This window comes from Epinephelus lanceolatus, chromosome 3, assembly GCF_041903045.1.
Source record: "Epinephelus lanceolatus isolate andai-2023 chromosome 3, ASM4190304v1, whole genome shotgun sequence".
NCBI lineage: Eukaryota > Metazoa > Chordata > Actinopteri > Perciformes > Serranidae > Epinephelus > Epinephelus lanceolatus.
The window spans coordinates 37,209,144-37,235,482 of record NC_135736.1 but is presented as its reverse complement, the minus strand read 5'-3'; the positions used below and the strand labels follow the sequence as shown (position 1 = coordinate 37,235,482).

Below are 26,339 nucleotides of genomic sequence, written 5' to 3'. Positions count from 1 at the left end.
ATGCTCATTTTTAATAGGACAGCGACATACAGTGCCCAACCAACTCTAATGTCTCGCTGCATCCTTAGCAATAACCCAGCATCTCTGAATACTCTCACATTTCTCGAGTCTGAATCTACACACTTGTAGCTGATGCCTCAGACCTGTCTTGGCACTGACAAAACACAGCTAATGACTGTGACATCCATTTTTAATATAAAGATTTAATTCTTCTACATATACATTTCCTATGGTGGAATCACAGTGAATCCCGTTCTCCATTTTTTCAACAAAAAGGAAAATCAGCCATGTGATGGAATCTTTACATCCTGCTGTGAGTCTGCTGGTTGTAGTGTGTGAGAGGAAAAGAGGATAAAGCGTCACTTGTTCTGCTCTCGCCAAATTCTGTCATCCGTTTGTTGCCAAAAGACATTAACTACAGTGTTTTTTTATTTATTTATTTATTTTTTATGCAAATGTCCGAGTGGAAGCAAAACCCAGATTTCATACGTGTACAATTATACAAAACTTGTTTGGTGATGTCAGTGTTGGTCAAAGCAGTAAATTGCAGTATGTTCCAGTGGCAGCTGTTACATAGCCAGAAACTTTTCTATTCCTTTCCGTTGGGGTGTCTGTCTCTCAGGAGGTAGAGAGGGTTGTCTACTAATTGCCGGTTTGATGCCCCGCTCCTCCTGTCCACATGTTAAAGTGTCCTTGTGCAAGACACTGAAACACAAATTGTCACCTGATAAGCAGGCGGTTTGTGTGTGTGTGTGTGTGTGTGTGTGTGTGTGTGAATGGATAAATCAGAGGCAAATCATAAAGCATTTTTCCATCTGTTGAGGTAGAAAAGTGCTTTATACGAAAGTGCAGTCCATTTGTCATTTGGTCCTAATTTATTAAAGAATTCCTCCTGTTCAATGAAAGAATGTTTTCGTCTATGGAAACCTAATGGCATTAATTAAAGGCAGGAGAGGCTAAATTTTTGTTCCGATTTGTAAAGCCATGTCATAAAGGTTTATAGTACTGTAGGATTTTGTAGGCATTCAAGATTTAGTATATTTTGTTTGTCAGTGAAAGGTTTCATCAAGGTCATCAACAGCAAGGTTTCATTGCTGTTAAAGCATCATGGAATAAAGTTATAAGCTACAGCAGTTTCTCCTCAATAATGTGATTACCAAACACATTAACAAGTCTAAATCCACCTTTATTTAAATCAGCAAAATAAATGAAACAGCCAAGTGGTGTAGATCTCTCAAATGGATATGTACTGTACACCCCCACTCAGTGTTCTTCCCGATGGTCGGAGAGGGGGAGGAGGCTGGTACAGTAGTTGAGGGCAGCAAAACACAAAAGAACGTCCTGCTAATTAATTTAATTAATGATCGCGATTTAGCTGAGCAGTCATTTGTTTTCTGCATGTGTGTTTCAGAGTCAGTGTTCACTTGATTGTATAGATGTAAGCGCAGAAATGTAAATGTGCAAATGTCTTTGTCAAGTTGTTCTTTGTCTGCTTATTAATGCATTTTTTTGAGTGTGTTGTGTGTGTGTGTGTGTGTGTGTGTGTGTTTGCGCACGTATATCCTCAAGGTAGTTTTCCATAACAGGTGTGAATTTCATACTTAATAAAGGACTTGTTTTTGATTTCACACACTCACACGGACACACACACACACATACACAGTATTTTCATTAAGTGAGCCAAACACTCACACACACGTACACACAGTGGGTTTTCATTAAGAGATGTGATGTTGTAATTAACAGTGAGATAAAGTGCTGAGTCATTATATTTCCTATATTAAGTTTGATAATGTTTTTATTAAATGGCATTATGCTGTGGATGTCAGTGCTCTGGAGGAAACACTTCCCATCTCTAAAAGTGAGTAGTCGTCAAGTTTTCAAAGGCTAATTGACTCTTTAAAATGCAGCTGTGTGTGTGTGTGTGTGTGTGTGTGTGTGTGTGTGCCTGCTCTCATTTGTTATTTGTTAGTGTGTGTGTATGTAAGGAGTTGAAGTGGTCAAATGGTAACACAGGGTCACTTGTGGGTTTGGACTGGTTTTATCAGTGGAATCATAGCCTAGTTTTTGTGTCCCGTGATAGTGGTGGTTGGGTCATTATTGGGGTGGTGATTAACCCTGATGAAGGCATGCTAGCGTAGAAGATTTGGTGGATGAAGCATGGTCTACTAGAAAAGGGCGTGCAAGCTTACACTGGTCTGCACCCCTCTGTGTTTGTGTCCTTGACGTAAGAAAGTAGTGGGTCATTATCCGATTAACACCAAAATTACAGAGTGTGTTACAGAGAAATTCTGCCGTTATCTAGTGAAAAATGATTAATAAAAAGATGTTGACATGGATGAACCTCAGTGGATGACTAAATGTATGAATATCATGAAACGTAACAATACCACAAAAACACTAGAGCACAACAGTTTGTAGCTGAAGGCCACTGTGTCGGTCTAATCAGGACCTGTAACATCTACATGACCACTATCAATCAGATAAGACTTGCTCGCAAAGTTGATATCTTTGCTCCTTTCCACTGCGGAAACGGTTGCAATAATCTGGTTGGAGCTTAATTTCCTGAGCTGTATATGAACCTCCAAACATTCCGCAGTTTTTAAGCGTGAGATAAAACGTGCTTAATTTTGTAAAAGGGTCACAGTCATGCTCTAAAACTGTGTGGTTAGACCTGGGTTAGAAAGCTACTTTTTAGGTTTAGAAAAATATCATGGTTTAAGGTTGAAATAGGTACGTTTGATATGTTGACTTTTGGTTTCACACGGGACTTGTGTAGCAATCTTGGTGAAAGTCCTGTGTTTCTTTGATCCCTCTCTCTCCCGGCCAGCTCCTTTGGTGGACTGCTGTTTGTACTACATCATTTGATCTCCCCTTTTGCTTCAGTTAGGCTTCGTTGTTATTTACTTTCGTCATACCTTTATACCCTCCTGAAATTTTCACTAGGTTCACTAGGTATGAAGGTTTGATGAATTGTATGGTACATGATGGGATTTGTGTGCAGCGCTAACTCCCGCACCTGCCATGTTAACTCATCATAAAACATACTTCATTCGAACTAGACAGAAGCAAAATAATAAGGGATGAAGTCGGACACAAAACTAACCGGCATGCATTGTGCGCCGATCGCCGGTGATCGAATCTGCGTAGGCCTGGCTCATCTCGAACGAACCTGTTATCTCAACCACACTCAGGTGCCATGTCTTTCAGCTCAGTTGCCTTTTCCACCAGTAGAGATTGACCTCTGGTGGGGCATGATGTGCACTACATACAATATGCTGTTAATTTAGCCTCTCCATATGAGTTTAATAGAATGATGAGCACCTGAGTTGTCAACGGAATTGACAATCATTACACTTTTTTTCGGTGAGAGCAGGCTGGTCCTTGATGTTAACAATAACGTTTTGTGGAAAATGTCAGTCAACAAAGACCGAAGTAGTAGCAAGATGGCTAAAGACAGATTAATAAAAAAGATAAGTGATTCTTAGGCACATCTCATTGCCAGCATCCATCCAAACATCAAATTGTCAGGCAACATTAAACTAAAAAGAACAACATGGTAACTCAGTGTTGTCTTCGGGTTTGACAAAAAAAAACAAAAACAAAACTTAAACGAACTCCAAATTTGCCTTAGCATAACATTGTGTTCACTGTAGCTGATAATTTATTGCAATAAAAATATATATACAACAAGATGCAGTCATTTCAGTGTCCTTACATTTTAGCTGAAGCATTGCAGGTTCTATTCACCCACGGCGCTGAGGCTGTACTGATGCTGAGGCTAAGGTCAATGATCGTATCTGCTGTCACCCACTGTCTCCCCGCCATGTCTAATGCACGTCATCTTAAAACACAGCACCCTCACCTCGTCTGAAGGGTGCATATTTGCAAACACAAATATAGAAAAGAATCAATAAATTATGTGAATACAAATAAACTTAGATGCGGCTCCTAAGTACTGTTGAGAATCAGCATTCAAACAGCCGTACAGACTGAACCCTTTAGATTTCCATTCACGAAATAAACTCACACCCAGCAACATACAGTAAACATGTTGAATTAACCTTCATCCTTTGCTTCTTTATGATCAATGAAGTATTGAGTCGTGTCGAGAGGCTCCTCTGAGAGTAAACGTATGTGGTGAGACGCTACTCAGCAGCCTCCTCACCCTCACCTCTTCTCTTGTGCCGCTCTTCACTCTCTGAATAGGGCTGATAGTCAAGTTATTGTACTGTAAACAGCAGACGTTACATCGCCTCCTCTGAGACACCCATTGTTGCTCCGTCCCATGGTACTGACCCTGGTTCACAGCAGAAAGTGTGTGTGCATGGGCGCGTGCACGAGTTTGTGTGTGTACAGTAACTTAAACCAACTCCTGTGATTCTATCTGCCGCTTTGTTGCAAGAGGAAGCAAGAGAACCAATAGATAACAGGGAGGGCAAGAAGAATGGGAGAAGACAGGAAAAACATCAGAGAGGAGGAGAAGAAAACGGAAAGCAGTTCAATGGAGATATAGTAATTCAAAGGGGAGGCAGGGAAAGTCGAGAATAAAGGCAGAACAGGGATTATTTGTTCTCCTGAGAGGAAATATTAGACCAGAGACGTCTGGCTGGCTCTCCAGTGGACACACATGCAAATTTGCACACACACACACCGGCAGACGTAAACACCATTGTGGTGTCTGAACCCATGGGTGCCCAGCTGCTGCTTGCCCAGTTACTTGATATTGGTGATCTCAACCACGGGGACAGAGTAAGGAAGATACATTTACATTTTTTGTCCTAAACACACTGATACAGGTGTCTCTTTCCTTGAGAAAGCTCTCAGATGCAAAGAAGATTTATTGCTAATTATGTTACAAGTTAAAATCGAATGTCCAGCATATGTGAACGAAACAACAAAGAAAAATATAAATTATTAATGTGTGCATGGAACGACAAATAGACAGATGTCTAGTTTTGTACCATAGTAAGAAGCTTAAAATATATTAGCTGACCTTCCCTGCCCAATCTCTTTACGTCTAAACGTGTGCTCTGTGCAAGTACGGGTGTGTTGTGTGTTTATGGTGTGTGAAGAGAGCAAGGTAGAATAGTGAGAAAGACACGATGTGATGGAAATGGGGGGAAAAAAGGACAGAATGAAAGGGAGCGATGGAAGCAGACAGGCGGATAGAGAGGAAGGGTGTATCTCATCTTTGCTAACCAGATTACTTTACTATGTGTCAACAAAACACTTAATCCATTTGGCATCCCTAAACCGCTTAACATTATAACCTTAGCTGTTATACAGACACACACACACACACACACACACACACACACACACACACAAAGACAGAGTTATAGGACATAAAATATGCTCTGACTTTGCAATTAGTAGCAAATTCCACCAAAAGGGGATTGGTTCAAATACCCACATTTGTTTAACAAGCTCTTAAACACTCAACCTCAACTTAATCTTAAACTTTGTGATTCGATGTTTCCACTGGCTTCTCTCAAAACGTTACTGTGTACAGTCATGCACCTGCAATGTTTTCTTTTCTTTTGTAATCACATTTTAAAAGGCAAACCAGGCCTACTTTTTGTGCTACTTTGAATGCATCGTCAGTGTTAAAATTAAGACTTAGACGTTAAACGTTGATGGGCCTCCTTTAGAGAGTTTTGGGGATTTAAATGACAGCCCCTCTTGTGCACCATATGGCCAAAAGTGTGTAGACACCTAAACTGTCCACATACTTCCCCCCCACATCAGTGTTCACTAATGCGATCCCTGGCTCCTCTAGTCCGCATGTTGAAGTATTCTTGCGCAAGATACTGAACCCCAAATTGCTCTCAATGGCTGTTCCACTGGTGTATGAGAATGCGTGAATGGTTACTGAGTAGAAGGTGGCACCATGTATGGTAGCCTCTGGCACCAATGTGTATGTGAACAGCTGAATGTGACATGTAGGGCTCTAGTTTCCCGGCGCAGCGCAGGGTGGCGAAGCCCGCGCAGAGCTAGTTTCGAGTAGTGCAACCCAAGGCACGCTCAGTTTGGTAGTTTGGCAGACCGAGGTGTGCTGAGATGGGTGTGGCGGCGCAGCAGGGGGAGGTGTCGACAGATCCAGCTTGGCGCAGTGACAGTTTCGTGCCAAAAGGCTTCGCCGAAGATGCGCTAAAAGCTCGCCAGCTGAAACCAGGTCTACTGCCAGCGCAGGTGGTGCGCAGCCGGTGTAAGCCGAAGTTTGGCTGACCGGCGGACAGTGTGCACACGTCACCAAAACCTCACAGGCAGGTTTCCAGAATATCAGGCACATTAACGATGCAATAAATACCCAAAAAACACTATTCAATGCAACTATCTGCAATCAGCACATAAATCTATCTCTATATCGACTGTCCCGTCACATCTGATGTCAGATCAAAGGGGATTGGCACCGTTTGGCACGTTTGGCACGCGTAATGGAAACCCAACCTGATTTGATTAACAGAGCAAACTAATGAGTTCACATCCCTCTCAGCCAACCACAAACAGCCACAGCATCAGATAGGGAGTATATATTCAGCATCTCTCGTCATCTTAGAAAAGTCAAAAGAAAAGAAACAGAGTGAGACTGCGATAGAGAAAGAGAGAGCGCACACGCACGAGAGAAATGCAACATTGATTTACAATTGTGACGACCTCCTCCCAGGCTACCTTTGCATCATCAGCCCGAATATACGGAACTGCGAGCTTGGACCTCCCGGACCAAAACATCAGTTTCCTCCTGGGAGAAGTTTGGCCGTCTGATGCTGCTGCTCTCTTCTGCCATGGCGAATTGAGTAAACTCTCATTACGCCTTCGCACGGTGCATTTAAGGGCGAGGAGAGGGGCTCATTTGATTGGTGTGATGTGTGTAAAACCCACTCCACGCCTTCTCTCCTCCCTCTTTCCAACTTGCGCAGGTAGGAGGGACGGAGGTGGGAAAGAGGAGTAGCTGCGCCAGGCGCATGGTGTGCCAAACTTGCAAAATCCGCCTGACCGCACCCAGTTGGCGAAGCACAGGTGCGCTGCGCCCCTGCCTTGCCCGGTCTGCGAAACTAGAGCCCGTAATGTAAAAGTGCTTTGAGTGGTCGAAAGACTATAAACGGGCTGTAAAAGTGTGGACCATTTACCATTTAATGCTCCTGTGGCTAAATGGGGACAAATCCCTGCAGCCAGGTTAAAAAATTGTGTGGAAAGCCTCACAGGAAGAGTTGAGGCTGTTATAGCTGCATATTAATGTCCATGATGTTGGAATGGGATGCTGAACAATTAGATATAGATGTGACGTTTGGGTGCCCACATACTTTTAGCTATGCACTGTCTTATAGAAGTTGTAGAGCACATGCACGACTTGGTCACACTTTGTCATAAGTTGCCAACATTGCAAATCGTCATTTATAAAGCAAATACAATATGGCATTCTCAACCGCCTGTCAGCTGCAGACCTCCAGTGTGAGTGCCAGAGGGTGCAATGTGTCACCTGAAAGCTTCTCCATTGACATTAACAAACAGGAAGGCAGACAGATGGAGAAAGACAGGGACATAAAATAGACAATGATGGATCAGTTCATACGCTGCTTGCTCTCACTCTTTCAATGGAATTCAGTTCGGTTCAATTCAGTTCAGTGGCTGCTTTATTGGAAAGGTGCAGGGATGTGATACATTGCCAAAGCTGAAGGTGACAAAATGAATGCTATTCATGCAGCACAAAACCAAACTAGAACAGATGATCTCACCTCTTCTCATTCTGCGTTTAGTATTGTTGTCAGTTTCTATGAAAGTACAACACGCACATTTTACCGCTGAATTACACACTTACCTTGAAACAACAAGTAAGGAGCTTTGTGAGAACTGGAGATGTGCATTATCTTTGAGAAAATATGTCAGTCATAATAGCTCTCTCTGTGTCTCCATGGCTAGCTGTGTCTCCGCTTTTCTGTCTCTCTCTCTCCCCCTATTCAGCATCGCAGTCATTGTCTCAGTTCTTTTAATTTTGCCACTTTCCTTTTACCGTTTCTAAGCGGGGAACAGTGGCCTCTGCACCGTAAGAGACAGGATATTAGAGTGAATCTTTCTCTTCTAAGTACCGTCATTGTTAAGCCATCACTGGACACAAGTTGGCAGAATCTTTAGAAATCATCACATCTTTTAAAAGGACGAGAACAATGGCCGCAGCCGGTGTGCTCTGTGAGGCTTTATACGTGGCATTACTTGAGCTACAGTGTGGCAATGAAATCTTCTAGTTGTTCGTTGTATTAGAAGCGGTAATTCAGGCCCCATTAGCTGAACCTGGTTGTGTATCTAAAATTATCTTCCATCAGTCCTTCACTCACTTAGGATATTATCAATACCTAAATTATAACATGTAAAATAAGGTAATATTTTAATATTTGTATCTGTTGATAACATTGATTGGAGTATTTGGGGAATTGCTTTTGATCTGTTAAAAAAGTGACAAACAACGTGGTCTACGTTACTGTGTACAGTCATGCACCTGCAATGTTTTCTTTTCTTTTGTAATCACATTTTAAAAGGCAAACCAGGCCTACTTTTTGTGCTACTTTGAATGCATCGTCAGTGTTAAAATTAAGACTTAGACGTTAAACGTTGATGGGCCTCCTTTAGAGAGTTTTGGGGATTTAAATGACAGCCCCTCTTGTGCACCATATGGCCAAAAGTGTGTAGACACCTAAACTGTCCACATACTTCCCCCCCACATCAGTGTTCACTAATGCGATCCCTGGCTCCTCTAGTCCGCATGTTGAAGTATTCTTGCGCAAGATACTGAACCCCAAATTGCTCTCAATGGCTGTTCCACTGGTGTATGAGAATGCGTGAATGGTTACTGAGTAGAAGGTGGCACCATGTATGGTAGCCTCTGGCACCAATGTGTATGTGAACAGCTGAATGTGACATGTAGGGCTCTAGTTTCCCGGCGCAGCGCAGGGTGGCGAAGCCCGCGCAGAGCTAGTTTCGAGTAGTGCAACCCAAGGCACGCTCAGTTTGGTAGTTTGGCAGACCGAGGTGTGCTGAGATGGGTGTGGCGGCGCAGCAGGGGGAGGTGTCGACAGATCCAGCTTGGCGCAGTGACAGTTTCGTGCCAAAAGGCTTCGCCGAAGATGCGCTAAAAGCTCGCCAGCTGAAACCAGGTCTACTGCCAGCGCAGGTGGAAATCAAGGACGAGAACAATGGCCGCAGCCGGTGTGCTCTGTGAGGCTTTATACGTGGCATTACTTGAGCTACAGTGTGGCAATGAAATCTTCTAGTTGTTCGTTGTATTAGAAGCGGTAATTCAGGCCCCATTAGCTGAACCTGGTTGTGTATCTAAAATTATCTTCCATCAGTCCTTCACTCACTTAGGATATTATCAATACCTAAATTATAACATGTAAAATAAGGTAATATTTGTATCTGTTGATAACATTGATTGGAGTATTTGGGGAATTGCTTTTGATCTGTTAAAAAAGTGACAAACAACGTGGTCTACAAATGACTACAAATGGAGGTGCATATCACAGTTGTCCAGACTTCTGTCATAACTATAGTTTTAGCTCTCTTTCAAATGATTATTGGTTGGTTAGAAATATATATAAATATCCCAAAGCACAGATTTGTTTGCACATTTGTCTGATATGTTGTAGGCAAACAGATTCTTAAGCCCTCTATCTCTTTTTTCCCTCTCTCATTATTGTATGTATATTTTATGTATATTAACAGTATAGATTTGTAGGAGAGTGTGTGTAAACATTGATATGTCGCTAAAAAAAGCACAGTGAAGAAAAATCTGTAGTTTCTCTGCTGCATAATGTTTAATGCTAACTGCCTCACAAATAATTACCACCCGGCCAGTTTCTGACTCATTGTTTACACAGATGAAGTGTGAATATACACTACAAATCTACTCAGTTACACAGTGGCACCAATACATGGGAATTTTATTTATTTATTTATTTTTTTCTATTACAAAAATTATTGCATACATTGACACTGACACTGTCAAAATCCAGTGACCACACTGGACCAAATTTACATGCACACCCAGCCCAGTTTCATCCTGCCTCTGTAACTTTTTACTGTGCGTCAACATTGCTTAACTGCTCAGCCATGCATGCATGAGATGGATATGATGCAGTGTTACTTATTTTTTATTTACTAATTGATATTTTGAATTTGAAGATCAGATCTCTTTAAATCAGTGCTCATCAATTGGCGGCCGGCAGACCACATATAACCCACCAAAGCTTCCCTTCTGGCCTGCAGAATATTAATGAAGTCAGAAAATGCTAGGAGGAAAAAAAATGTGTTAGTATTTAACATGGCTTTTTTTTTTCTTTCTCTTTTGAAACAACCCCAAAAACAATTTAGACAGAAATTATTTTATTAGGGAATGATTGACCAACTCCAAATATGAGACAATGGCCCACAGGTACTACATACGTAATAAATATAAACATATGTTATAAATATATGTCAGCTTATTATTAGTGGGTAGTGATCAGTGATGTCAGGGTCGACCCCGATTCACAGGTTGGGTTTTGGTACGCCTACCAAGAAAAGCAGCATCATGAATAGTTAATAATAACTTACAGGAAACATTGCATGTAACAGTCCACCTTCCACCTTCTCTTCCCCAATCTCTGTCGCTCCTCATTTCAGCACAGACACACTCTGGCATTAAATCCATGAATCTGTCCACAGTCCTGACAGTTGTTGCCACTATAATGCGTAAAGTTCGCAGATTGCAGGTTGGGCTCAGGTGGTTGATTAACCTGTATTTTTGCAGGTTTGGCGGTGCAGATAGTTAAAGCTGAAATAAATTCCTGTATTTTATGAATACAGGAGTGTCTACAGGTCCATAAAAAGTCTTAAAATGTCTTAGATTATATTTTCTTAATATAAGGCCTTAAAAAGTCTTTGTCTTAAATTCAGATTCTATGGGTCTAAAATATTTTCGGTCACATTACTGCAAAAATTAGTTTAGCCCAACAGACCCAGTAACTGTTAATGATCACTGGACAGACGGAAGAATTGCAATAATAAATAGCATTTATGACAGTGATGAGTTTTTGTTTTCTTTTTACATTAAACACACAAAACTTAAACTTACCCAATTATTGTCAATCATTTTTCCTTACTGTTCTTTTTTAACTGACATCAGTGTTAAAAACTGGAAATTTTTCCATTGCAGGTTGGGTCTTAAATTTTGTATAAGGGGGTATTTAATAAAGCCTCAAAAAGTCTTAAATTTATTTTGGTTATATCTGTAGACACCCTGATATCTTCATGCAAGAATGGGAGCAAACTCATAGCATAGTATTTTTATTAGAATAGTTGTATTACATTATTCAACAATTATTTATTGAATTGTTAAACAATGACAGGCTAATAAGATTTAAGTAAATGTTTTCTTTTGCTGTTTTTAATTTTAAAGCCTTCACAGGGTCTGCTTAAAACATGTAGTTGATGACCCCTGCTTTAAATACTTAGAGACAAAATAGTTAAATTTGAATTAAGATATTTATTGTAACACCGACTAACAAGACAATTTGCTTTTATTTGTTGCCTATATACTCATTATTATTTTTAGTAGTAGTAGTTTTTTAGTCCAATTCAATAAAATGACCATACCAATCTTTGGAAATGAAATAGATCTAAACACTTCCTGATAATAAGTATGCAAATCTTAACTCTGATTTTATTAAGTATATTTGTTATAGTTATTCCCCTCTGTATAGCACAAGTGTTGTTGCTAAATTACCCCGCTTTTCTTTGTACAGGGATGTTCTTCAGTGTGTGTGTGTGTGTGTGTGTGTGTGTGTGTGTGTGTGTGGTGCCATAAATTCTATTCTATGTGCTCTTTAGAATAATATGTATTCCTTAAAATATTTATAATGCAGTCTTATTAAACTATATATCAGGTAGCCCTAACACAGTGTTCATATGCTCACGACATATTTACTCATGCAGTTGCAAAATAACTCCATATATTAAATAGTTATCCAGTACAGCACACACACACGGACACACAACTTCAAATGCACACATCATGGTAGAGGACAAGACAACAGATATGAGAACAGAAGACAGATCACTTCAATAACCAAGGTGCATATGTAAGTATAGAGATTATACATGCACATTTACCAGTCTGTATTTGAAGACATTTTTCTGCCATCCACGCTGCAGTATTGATGCATAGATATTACTGCTGGTTATGTTTTTGCTCAGCTGGTGCTGTGTGGTTAATACAAAACAGCCTTCAGGAATAAATAATGTATCATGTCTGTCCTCTCACAGTGAGAAGGCGTGGAGAGTAGCAGTGAGTATGTTACACAAAGTCTGCAGATGTGTTTTTAAGCTCATCTTTCACACTCTTCCAAGAACTAGTTGAATGTGTGTGTGCTTGTGTGTGTGTGTTTGTCTGTATATGAGCGTGCGCCAGTGGAGAGGTCATGTGTTTGCAGTAAAAATGAGTTTTCCACCAGCAACTGAAATGTACTTGAGTTCACAGGATCCACGCTCCTCACATACACACATGCACACACACATACACTCACACACAGCCCTGGTGCCAGTCATATTCAATAGCAATCTAGTGCTGACCAGAGAAATCAATGAATAACAGACTAACTGACTAGAGGGTTTAACTTTGGCGCCGCTAACATGGAGAAGACACTTCATTCCATCAAGTGGCTAACATTAAATCATTAACCATACAGCATCACCCGCTGCCTCCCTCCTCCCCTCATTTTCTCTCTTCCCATCCTCCCTTATTTCCTGTCCTCTCTCATTTCTATCCAATTTAAACCTTTTTTTTCGTCATTGTTATTGTGTGTTGTATAACATTTAATATACAGTGAAAATACAGTAATTGATACAGCTTCATTGTAAGGACAAAATGTCTACTGTGTCATAAATCAAGACAGTTTTGTTAATAGCATTGTAATACTGTAGGAAATGGCCCAACATCATGAAGTCAGAAAACAGGCAACGTGAGCAATGATTCAACCATTTTACATCCCTGGGAATCTAGCTGTTCTAATAATGTACAGCACTTTCAGGGGAAAAAATGCAAAGAATCAATTTAAAATAATCGTGAGAGTTTTGTAAATTGTAAAACTTCTTACCACACCAATTGGCATCATTTTATCATATGCTTCGAGGACCCAAGCAACAAGTCTTCCCTTACCTCACCTCCTCTCCTCTCCTCCCGTCTTCCTCTCTTCACTTGTGTTTCTCAGAACCCATTTAGGCAGAATCCATTACCAGAAGTGCAGAGGGAGAAGGAGCGAGCGAGGCAGATAGACAGAGAGGAATGGAGAGAGGCAGATAGAGGGAGTGTTCAGCCTAATAAATTCTACAGCAGGGTTTCTCGGTTTCACTGAGTCTTGGGACCTTATAGATGATGGCCTTTTTACATGTGGTGACAGGCGAGGCTTCCATTGCAGCTTTGCAGAAACTTCACACAGTAACTCAGCAAAGATGTATTTCCCAAACTGCTTTGCTTTATCTCTCGTATGCAGTAACGTGCTGAACTCTAAATATTTGGATTTTTAATGTTTCTTTGCTTTCCAGCAACGGTAGAACGCGTCATGATTTCCTTCCACTCTGTTTTCTGATATTAAAGTGTGTGTTAATATGGTGGGGAATTCTGATCATACTAGAAATTAAAGATTAAAACTAAAGGGTGATGTATAAAAGTGTCCCCTAAACAGTACTGACTGAGTACCCTGTTCAGAGGAAATTGACTCTGGTTTGAAATGGAATAAATGACACACACGAGGACATGCAGAACATTGCCTGTGGCATTTCTACTTGCAATGTTACACACAAAGCACATGGAAGAAACTAGAGCTGAAAGTTCATTAATAATCTAGTTAAACAGCAACTGATTTGATTATTGATATTTTTGTAAAGATATATTATGCAGGATTTTCCGATAAAATAAAGTATAGATGTAACAGGGTCAATTATTCAGCAGTGATACGTGTCACAAAGTCAAATATACATTTGTAATATTAAGTATCATAATTACACAAAATTTGTTTCAGTTGATATTACCTGACGCGCTTAGACCTCCGAAGTTAGTATGTGGAACGTTTGATACTCGGTTTCTGTACCCCTACGTTCACCTTTGGGGGTGTTTCCCACCTGACCTCTTCCCTTTGGCATGTTGTGCTCCATGGGAGAGGTAAGTGACATTGCTCTCGTAGTAATTTCCATGTTTGAGCCCTGTTAAGCTGTTTATAAGTTCATTTTACACTAACATATTCCTGTATCACTGAATTTGTGCAGGGGCTCGAGTTTGTATGGTTGTAATTGACAGAGGATTGTGGTTTTTACCTCTTGCTGTCAGGAATAAACGGAGCTTGCCTCCAATGATATCCACAGTCTGGGCCTCCTCATATCAACTCAACACTAGAATCCACCAGTTACATGGACTCATACAGAAGTAATCCCTCTCAATAATCACATATGACCCATTAGATGTGTGTTGCAGTGTATTTATCTGCACAAACTCTGCCCTCTGTCTGTATTTTCTTATTTTCCTCTTATTTTCTGTGTTCAGGACGTTAATGGGTATGTATCCCTATGGTGCTCGGGCAAGGTCTGGGCTTTATAAAAAGGTAGTGACCACCAGACCATAAGCAGCAGTCACCCCAAGAGACATAAAAACACAAATACCGCAAGGCGAAATGAGAGTGAATCTGGGTTTGACTTTCACTTTTGCCTGGACTGTTTGTGACACATAACAAGCACTTTGAAGACACTATCTTTTTGACATTTTACAGACCAAATAATTAACTGATCAATCTCAGTAATAATCAACAGACTAATTGATAATTAACCATGAAATTAAAGACATTTGATTTTGCCACATTTTAATTATTTAGCATTCTTCTGTGTCCCCTAAATTTCTACTTTCTTAGACGATTTCAGACGTAACAGAGAAATTACTTGCATAAGTGCCTCTGAAACTACCATGAGGTCATCTAATTTGTAAACTGTTCAAAAAGACAAGTCAATATGTTGCTCATCTAAATAACTAGTTTTCCTTTTCTTGTATTTTTCATTTGTGGGTCTCATGTTAGTCTTTTACTTTTTTTTCTTTTTTATTATTAATTTTTATTTATTTATTTTTGATGACAAAACAATAAGGTCATGAATCAGAGATGCTTGTTTCCTGTGAATATGCTTCCCAGCGTAGTGATTTATGATACTTGGTGGAAACACTTTGGGCGTGTGTGCGTGTGTGTCCGTCTGTGTGTGTGTGTGTGTGTGTGTGCGTGTGTGTGTGTGTGTGTGTGTGGGTTGGGAGGTATTGAAATATTCAAGGTGAGAACTGAGATCGGATATCAAACAGATCAGGTTCAGGTTGGGTTTCATATCTGTCACACTGTAATGGGAGTATTGACGAAGTGTCATGTCACAATTACACACACACATGCACACACACACACACACACACATAAACCTCCACACCTAAAAATGTGCTTCAATCTTGTCTTGCTTTTTTTTTTGATAGACAACATATATATATACACCTGTTTTTGCTATACATTGTTATTCCATCTTTCTCGCTCACACACACACACACGGACACAGACACAGACAGACACAAACACACACAATCATTAGTATGTGGTGCTGTGTAATAGCTGGATCAATAGCTGTGCTGTTCTTACAGGATCATTTGGCCTCTGAAGCAAATGCTCTGACAGCCACTACATCATTAGGACATTACCACTCACCCGCCTGCTCTCTCTTACTTCTCCCTCGATCTTTATCTGCCTCTCTTTCTCTCTCAGTCCCTCATTCACTCCTTCCTTCTCTCTCTCTGTTTTTCCTTTCTACTCGTTACATCATTCGAACAGTGCCACTGTGCCCTCCTTATCCTCCTCCACTGCTTCCTCCTTACTGACACTGCGTTCTCACTCAGTTGCACGCATTCCCTTTCAGTGCTCTTATTTACATTGCAATAAAATACATAGTCCCAAACTCTCACTCTACTTTCTTTGTATTAAATGTTTAAGTCATTGAAGATACCCTAGGACTCACATGAGAATGGCAAACTGTTTAAGACCATGTTTTTCCTTTGTGCTGATATGGCCTTACAGTGGGTGCGTCCCTGGCGACCACTAAGATGCAATCCCTCACCGTCACCGTGAAGGCATTCTGTCACTTGGAGCGATACAGTTTGTCAGCAATTACAGTGCCATGGTGGTACATCAATTGTGCCCGTGCTAACAGAGATAATTAAATGCACTGCAGAGGGAGTTGAGGTGTTTATTGTATAGGAGGGACAGGTGTGCGTGTGTGTTTATTAGACTTTTTTTTTTACTTCCAGTGTGATTAATTTAAAGTTTTGCCACCCTCTTTGCCTATAGCATCCTGAAACTACATTACAAGCCATGGCCAGTGGAGTTAGGTCAATTTCCAATTTTGCAGCTCCAGTCCGAGCTTAAACCGGTTCAATTTTATGCAAACTGTCTGAGGTGGAACACGTAATTATTACAAGATCTGGCAGCGACGTGTGCTGACTCCATCACCCTCTTAATCCAACCCATATCGCATTGATGTGTGATTATAATAATGTTTAGTTTATAAATGGACTACTAGAGGACTACTAGTGGAGCCACTAGTGTCTGACAGGCAACATGAAGAAGTTCAAATTTCAGCAAAATTAAGAAGGGAAGAGCAGTGTACATTGTGTTTGTTTACTAGGAAGTTCATGTGTTTTTTAGGTTGACGAGAGGAGACATGGCAGAGTTTCTCAAGAAAACTCAAGCTGCATCAATATGGCCATATTTTAGATTTAAATCTGACAAAAGAGGGGTCCTAAGTGGCTGCAGGAGATAGAGCGCTGCTGTTTTCAGCTGAACTTTTGTCAGGGGGCCTGTTTCTATTTATACGCTGTCGTTTGCCTTGAAAGTGCTATAATATTCTGTCTCTGCTTCATTAAGTTGAAATGAGGATGGCTCCCATTTTACAAAAAATAGTAACAATAATAGGATGGCAGCTGGCTGGAGGGAGATCGTCAGTGAGCTTAAAGTTTCTTCTAACGTAAATGACCATCATTAAGCTAAGCTACTTGCTGTTTGCCATATTGTATGTGAATCCCAGTAAATATCTCAATATGTAACAAGTGTTTTCTGTTTTAAAAAGTGAGTTACAAACATAGGGAAACAGCAAGTAAGCAACTCACTCATCTCTTAAGTGGTTACGTCTTCAATCTGATGTCGAGCGCACAGTTTATAGCAACGTGGTTTATTTACATGATGTAACAGAAGTGGATATTTACTGGATTCAGTGACAGAGAGTTCCAATGTTACATAATGCAAAATGACAGTCTGACACTCATCTGCTGTTGGAACATGGTTTCATTATGTTTCACCATTGAGCGGCTGCTGAGTCTAATTGGACACCTGGTAAAATTTCGTATACCAGTCCGGTTGGGTGTTTAGCTAAGTGAAGATTTTCACACCAACCCTAACAGCCAGTCAGTATTACGGTCTCATACTGATGCCTTAACCAACAGGAAACAGTCTCAAAACTGACACTTTTAACGACTATAGGAAAAGCAAGTGAGCATTCAGAACTTCAATATAAACTTTTTCTTCTTCTGTTTGGTAATTAGATGAAGGTGACTTCAATCCAGTGCGCTAATTACACAAAGAAGTAATTTTCACTGTGAATAAGGCGATAACCACCACTCTACAAATGTCTCACCCCACCCCCTACTGTTCCTTTCTCGTACACACACACATGCACACACTAGCCTTCTCCCCTAGCCGTGTCTGGAAAGCTAGTGATAGTGTGGCTGACCTAAGCATATGGGTGATTTTACTGAGAAACTTCACATACCAGTGCACGCACACACACACAGAGCCTTATTTTCTCCCTATTTTCATCTCCCTTAGTCACATACAAACTCACACTCTCCCACATTGCCTTGTCTGTCCTTGGCAGCTATTTCTAGTGTCATATGGCTTCTACTAAATGTGATTATGACACTAACAAAGGCTGCTTAGCTGAATGTGTGTGTGTATGAAAGTGTATGTGTGTATGTGTGCATGCAGGCCTGTTGAGTGGGCAGGCCAGTCTGTCTATCTCGCAGCCAGCTTAAAACGACATTTAGTATTGTTCCCTTTCTTTCACCGATTCTCCTCTCACCCTAATATACAGAGCAGCATCATGTAAACAAGTAAATACATTTACATTGAAAAAATCTGTTTGTAATGTCAGAATGCTCCCTTCTTTTCCATGTTCATCCCTGCTCCATTTACAGTAAAGGGTTCACCTTCAATTTCTGCAAGTGGTGGTCTTACACAAACACCGTCTAGTGTTGTAAAGCATGACAACATATGAAAGGTCATCTGTGGCTGGAGGAGAGCATTGCAAGTCTAATCTAATATAACAAGTAAATACACTGTGTTTTGTTTGCCTACATTCATAGGCCTTCATTTGTACCTTGTGTTTTTTTCTGGATTTGAAGAAAATGAGAACAAAATTAACATTTTCTCAAGCAATTGAGCCACAAATAACCTTGATTTTGAGTCTTCATAGTGACAGCATTTGACTGTGCTTCTTTCAGAGGAGAGAGCACTTCTTTTTCACAGAAATGAACAATTTTCAGGTCGGCTAGTTCACTTTTAACCAGTGGTGCATTTTCCAAAAGAAATATCAAGCATCTCTGCCAAACCACCAAAGTGCGAGCAATCATCAGAGAACCCTCTAACTGGCATGACTGTGGTGCAAATTGCCACCAATGTATTAGTCAAGTCAATTTTATTTATATTGCCCATTATCACAAATCACAAATTTGCCTCAAAGGGCTTAAAAATCACCAGGCACCTTCTTTCCTCAGACTCTTGAGGCAGATCAGGGAAAAAAAACAAAACATTTCAACATGGGAAATTATGAAAGAAACCTCAGGAAGAGCAACTGTGGAGGCATACCACTTTCAGGATGGACAGACATGCAACAGATGTTGTGTATAGAATCAACAGACGTAGTAAAATTGCAGTAAAGACCATCAGGATAACTTCCAGGTGTTGCCATACAGCAAGTGCCTGTCCACATGACCTCCTCTCCACCATGGAGACCTGGGAAGAGGACAGGCTGCACGAACACAGACAAAACTTAACATAAACTGATAAAAACTGAACAAGCCGAACTGATCTAACAAGCTAAACACAAAGGAGAATGTCTACACTGGCTGATCAGTCCATTTTTGAAACAAACCAAAAAGCAAACACCTCCAAATAAACAACAAATACAGCGACACAAGCAGCATCCTCAGCACTGATAAACTTATAACAAACTCTAGTAAAGATAAAATTAAGTGACAGCACAGAGGTATGCCTCAAATACAAGTAGTGTAACATCAGGAATACTTAACAAACTATGAGTATAATGTATGAAAGAAAAATGTGTGTCTTTATTTGTCCGTATGTATTACAATGTGAATTATGTGCATAGGGTCAAAAGGTCAAATGAAGACAGAATGAACTGGAAAGTCTAAACTACAGGTTTACAGAAAACTAAGGTGTGTGATTGCAGGCAGGTTACCAACCAGGGGTGTGCCATATCATCTTGTTCACGTTAATACCGGTATCATTTTTAATATCATATGAAAAAGTCATATTGTGATACTTGCTTGATACTTGATATTTAGACTTGTTGACATTGACGCCATACTGTTACCCACATCAACAGCAAGCATGGCTGAAAGCGAAACTATTACCGACTCCACGGTGGTTCCAAAAAGAGAAGCAGCTTCAACAGTGTGGAATAAACTGTAGCGTTGTTAGGCCTGGGCGTCCTCAATGTTTTATCAGTCATTTAGGATTTTGCTAAAAGATAAGTAAATTGCCTCTCGTTTTACAGTATATGTATGTATATGTATGTTTGTATATGTATGTTTATAGATCCCATGGTACATTTTCTTGTATTTGAGAGCAATTAAGTGTGGAATTTGTGGTATACAGAACCTGAATCTCCCTCTGAGTGACTGTTGTTGTTTACTAAATAAAGAAATAATTAATAAGAGATAATTTTTCTTTAGTTTTTACTGAATATTTGAGGGCAAGCTGTTAGGTTGACGGGTAAAACTGTATAAGATAAGAAAACTTTATTGTCCATTACATTTACATGAAATGGAGATTTGTCAAGTATCACTTATGTGATATATTTTGTTGCTATCCTGTGTTCTTAAATTAATAGTATTTATTTATTTTTTTACTAATATCTCATTTTGTCAAGAATATTGTTATCGCAAAAATACCCTGAAATATCGTGACATTATTTTAGGGCCATATTGCCCACCCCATTACTAAAATTCAATCCAGTTCTTGCTGCTGCTTTCAGTCTTTGAAAGCTCCCGAAAATACCAGAACAGAAAAACTAACTATGTCACTAGTATTTGCTATTAGTTGTCATTCTGTGACGCAAGTTTGCTTGTGGTACATACAGCACAAGTTAGCGATGTCTTGGTAAAGAAACAACTGCTTTCTGTGCCATTTATTTGGGAGAAAACTCAACTATGTCTTGATATAAAAGAATCACTTTTCGTGCCACTATCTTAACTGGTAAAACAACAACAGGTCGCTACAGAACACCCACAGTTAGTACCTATAAAATAGCAATGACTTGCAGCTTGGAAGGCGTCTCGCTTAGGTGATCCACCATCCACCGTCCCCTCCACCTCCCAGTGACAACATCAGCTCTTTTGCCACATCACTTTAGAAACGTGATATGATTCGTATAAAGCATACAAATGCAATACATGTGTGGTTTGCAGAAATAAGATGTGCCAGTATGTTCTTGTGCAATATTTTTCTCTCTATACTAGGCTGTTACATACAACAAGGTGACAGAAGACCAGTCATGCCATAGTGTGAGCAACTTGTAAAACTGTGTTGGTGTGAGTTACAGGGAGATATCAAATATCATAGAGGGTCTTAAAATGCTAAGTGGATTTATCTGGGCATTTAGAGGGCTGAAGAAATTTTGCATGCCTCTTATTTAAACGAAGTAATTACTGAGTCATAGATATTGATCAACAAATCCTATCTGCCCATCCATTTTTACTAGGGGGCAATAAAAACCTTCAGTGTTCCATCTTAAAAGGCTCCTAGTGGGGTGTTGGCTGGGAAGCAATAAACAACCAGTAACCAATTGAGGAAGTCAATCTCTGACTGTTTAAACAGGACGAACCAGAGTCATTATTCTGATCTGTGAAACAACTAACCACCATCATAGAAACTTAAAACCTGCCTGGTATAATCAACTGACTGAAACAGAAAGTCATTGTCAGACATGTGCAACCAGTTACAAACAATTTAATTGTTAAATCAAAAGCAGCGCTGGCTGCTGTTACACATTTCCTATTGTCATGACTTATTAACAACGTAAACTAGTGTCATGAAGAATGGATTAAAGATGAATCCACAGGTCCTGATTGTAAACCAAATTTAATATGTATTTTAAATTTAATTCTACAATAAACTTCATTAGTCAGAGCTGCTTAAGAGGTAAAGGCCCTCTACACATAATAAAATAGAGTCATGTAAGTGTGTGCGTGCATCAGAGAGAGTGAGCGGAAGGACAGGTTAGTGGTTGGATCAACAAAAGGTTGCCGAACACGCTCACACACATGCATAGGGGCAAGCATGTGCAGCCCTCCCTGCTTCCATCTGCATCAGCGTGATGAGCGGATGGAGGCTTTTAACTAATCACATCATCTAAAAGGAGAGAACAAAGGAGAGAGTGAGAGAAGAACGGGAAGGAGAGAAAAAAAAATCAAAAGCTTGTGTGAAAGGAAGGTGAAACATTTCTTATGAATGAGTCATCCACTTTCAATTACTCTACTTCACTCTGTCTCCCTCTCTCGGACCTCCCCCACCACCACCACTACCACCCCTCTCTCTCTCAGGTCTTATCTCCTTCATATTGCACACTCAAGGTATTTGTAATCCGCTTATACTTGTTCAGCCTTCTTCTACATTGTAACTTAATATGGGCCGTGCCCCCTCGATGTATGTGTGTATGTGTGTAATAGATATAAGGTAACAGTATTACTGTATTTACCACCTGCCATTGTGCATCTCTCCCTTTCTTTCCCCCTCTCACACGCACACACACAAACACACTGACACAGATGAAGAATCAGAGGTGAAAAGTTCACATCATAGCTGTTCCTGTAAATGGATAGAAGGGAGGCAGTAGCTCAGTCCGTTGGGACTGAGGTTGGGAAGCATAGGGGCAGCGGTTCAAGTCCCAACACGGACCAAGTTCAGAGTGTGGACTGGTAGCTGGAGAGGGGCTGCGGAGATGCCCTTGAGCTAGGCGCTGAACCTCTAACTGCCCAGGGTGCAGGGCTGTGGCCACCCATCATTATGGCACCTCTATGCATTTGATGTGTGTGTTAAATATATATGACAACAGAGTGAACAAATGAATCCTCCTAAGGGGACACTAACGCACTTTGGTATTATTAAGGAAGTTAAGACATATGCATGCAGTGTGAAGGATGACATGCACAGGAGCAACAGGTGGAGTGAAGAAGGCATGAAGGAAGGATTGGAAAAATAATGACACATGGTCCATTTTGCGGCAAATGTTAGAACTTGGTGACCATTTTGTAGCTGATATATTTTAAATATTTAGCTCACGTTCCTCACATTTAGCTAATTTCCCTCACCTTTGAGACAGAAATTCATGTTAAATGGCATGTTATGTAATTAACAATATAATTTCATGTAAAAAATGTTAAATTTAAATCAAATTTTATTAAATTAGTAATCAATTTAAAATCTAAATGTTGAATTGAAATATTAGTGTTAAATGCAAATGTAATACCGATCTATTAATGTTAAATCTAAATCTAGATTTTTTAACATTTCAATTTAACATTTATTTTTTACACTTGAACATATTGGTAACATTTGAATTCACCATCTTGTTTTTAATGAATCTCTGTCCCTAATGTAGTTTCAGATTAGCCTAATTTGAAAAAGGTGGGCTAAACATTCAAAATATATCAACTAGAACACTGAAGAAAAGTTTTTACATCTGGTGTCCCATCATAGTCAGTGAGTCATAAATAAAAGAGAGAACAAAGTGCTTAATTAGATTGGCCCACTACTAGTTTCTACACCTCTTTCTTTTGGGATCAGCCCATAGATGGCAGTCTTTCCGCCCACCTGCCGATTCAACTCTTTGATAATGAGCATGATATCTCAACAATACCTGCCAGACTGACACGCACTTTCTGATGGGTGAGACCCATGATTTTCCTTGCAGTGGCACTGTGTGATCTGCACTTTGGTCTATAAGACCCCTGAAAATTTTATATTATATACAGATATGTACAGTATGTGTGCTAATTTCCATGGTCCCCAGAGGATGATTCACAGTTTTCCCTCTTGTTACATCATTGGGCTAAATTATGTGCTTGGACTTAAAAAATATCAAAATCTAAATGGGCAAATTGCAGTGGGATTTACTTTTGTACATCTGGAGCCATGTACGGAAGCCCTGAGAGGCAAATGAGAAAGAGCCATTTTCTTCGTCTGATCTAAGTTGTTTCCTTCCCTGTGTATATGACATAAGAACAGGTTAACCCTTTGATCTCAGAAATGGTCCACCAGTGCCTACATTAGTATTTGTGCTTATTGTGATGTCATTTCTGAGAGTATTTTCAAATGTTTTGTAGCCCTAAAATCTGTACAACCTAAGCTAAAAGGTTATGTAAGTCAATAAAACACGGTAATTCATAAAAAGTATTGAAAGTGTGTCATCTAAAACAAAACAAACTAGAAAAGCACTCGGAGAGTGCAGACCTCCGCCAAGCAGCTCGGATTTCCCGCCATTTTATTATTTTATCCACTTCGCTTCAACCGAACACCACCAAAATTGGTGGTTCATCTGTTCCTTGTCCCATTATCAACCTTTCATGAGAATTTCATCAAAATCCGTTCAGAACTTATTTTGCAGACAAACAAACAGACAAAGAGACCAACGCCGGCAACAACGTAACCTCCTTGGCGGAGGTAATAAAAATCTGACTTTTTTTTTAATCAAAATTTTCACAATAAAAGCACAAAACATATTGATCCAATAGATTCCTTAACACTACATAAGATATGGAAACTATGTACATTATTTAGTTTTTTAATATATGATCATTTGTATGAGCAGAGTGCAAAGATAAAGTCATCATTTATTTCTCTGGCACCACCGCACGTTATTGCACCACATGTAACATAGTGCAGTGACATCATTACGAGTGTACAACATACTGAGATGGAAGACAGAATCCTTGCTGCAAAAAGAATGCATGTTCTAGCTATTATGATTTTTATTTTAGATCAGTATGTACAAGATTGTGCAAACAGCGATCTCCCGTGTCCCCGTCAAGGGAAATTCCCTGGAGAAATACCTACACAATTACAGTGAAATACTACGTTTTTTTTCCCACACGTAAGGTAAGGTTACATATGGTAAAAACAAGATGATGGCGAAAACAGAAACCTCAGCCCTCTACTCCAAAAAGAATGTATGCTTTATCTATTACGGCTTTTATTTTAATAGATAAAGGCACAGAATTACGGAAACAGCAACCTTCTGTGGCCATTAACGGGAAATGCAGCTTATTACAGCAAAATACCACGTTTTCAGGGCACGTAAGGTAAAGTAACGTAAGGTTATGATGTGATGATGGTGAAGACAGGAGCCTTAGTGTTCTGCTGCAAAAAGAAAATCCTTGAGCTATTTTTTTTTTTTTTTTTTCTATTTTAGATCTATTTACACAGAATCATGCAAACGATGATGTTCTACAGTCGTCAGCGTGAGGTCCATTTTTCAAGGGTTCAACCAGACAGCTTTGGCAGGTGAATGTATTTCCCCAACAAAAAATGTTCCACTTGTTTTCACAGATGAAAAGTAACTTAGAGAAATAACCCTGGAAAAACTTTTGTTTCACTCTGCAAAACTTATTTTTCACCTGTTTCACTTCTGAAAAAAACATTAAGGACTTTAGCAAGCTTACTGGCAAATCCATATATTCCACCTGTTCTCAAGTCGGAAACAGAAACACAGAGAGAAAATCATTTAGATCAGACTTATGAATGAATCGCTTTTTTTTTTTTTTTTTACTCTCAGGCCTTCCGCAGCCAAGGCACTCAAACTCCAGACTTTTAAAAATACATTTGTAATGGAAATTTGAACCTCTTGGGGTCACTTGTAGGGCTTACATCAGCCTTTTAATTTTGTTACTCTAACCTTTAGCATGCCTCAGTGAAATTACAGCACACATAAAAAAGCGGCAGCTCTATGCGTTGCCAATAGTGTATAGATGAGCATATATTCCACAAGCCCTCTTGCCTCCTGTCTCATCCTCCTCTCTGGTAGTGGCTTTTTTTATCAGCTTTACACTTTCTTTCACAATCTTCAGTCAACTAGAAACTGAACTCAACTCAAGCTCAGTTTGAGCTGGATGAACAGCGCCCTCTTTGTAGTGTGTTATATGAAGCAAGCCAAATCTAACTCCAGGGGAACATGGCGTCACACCCTCTGTATATATGTGTGTGTGTGTGTGTGTGTGTGTGTGTGTGCGCGCTCTCTGTGAGATTTGGGAACTCCTCTGTATAGAAAAAGCAAACCAGCAAATATCATTACCAGCTGGATTCAATCATGCCATGCTCTCATAGCCATGCTCTCTCTCATACACGCATACATACATGTGTGTGTACTCATGTGCATACACACAGCTGGTCCCAGAGTATGAAGTCTCTAATTGAAAACTTTTATTTGTTTATAACCCCACACTTTCTCCTAACACACAAAACACACACTCCCTACAGCTCCTGGTAACAGCGTTGCAGTCTGTCTGTGTGTACGTTACACAGAAATGAAAGAGGTAGAGGAGGAAACTGTGTTTCTTGTAATGCATTTGCAGTCGTTGTTTTAAATAACCTGGGATAGTTTCCATCTGTTCTTCTCATCATGTGGTCACATTACAGTTCAGGTCTGATCAAAATGAGTAGTCTGACCTCTGTGAAGATCTTAACTGAGATTATTTTGACCAACTTTGCTATGGCAAGGCAACCCAAGATGAGGATATATCAGAGTGTGTTTAAAGTTTCTCAACGCTGGGTTTTGGACCTGAGAGACATTAAGTAGATTAAGTGTACACATACATAAAATCAGCAAAATAATTTTCCAATTTAAAATGTCCACAGTTGTGGTCTTCAAACTTTTTTACTTTCTCCAGTCAAGAAACATATTAGGCCTCATGCATTTCTGTATTCTTATCCTAAATCTCTCTGACT

The 26,339-nt window shown here is 39.9% G+C and overlaps 1 protein-coding gene across 8 annotated transcripts in view; it reads left to right on the top strand.

Annotated features, from left to right (window-relative positions):
* tenm3 (teneurin transmembrane protein 3) overlaps window positions 1-26,339 on the top strand; it is a 567,981-nt gene that overhangs the window by 284,018 nt on the left and 257,624 nt on the right. The window lies entirely within an intron of this gene.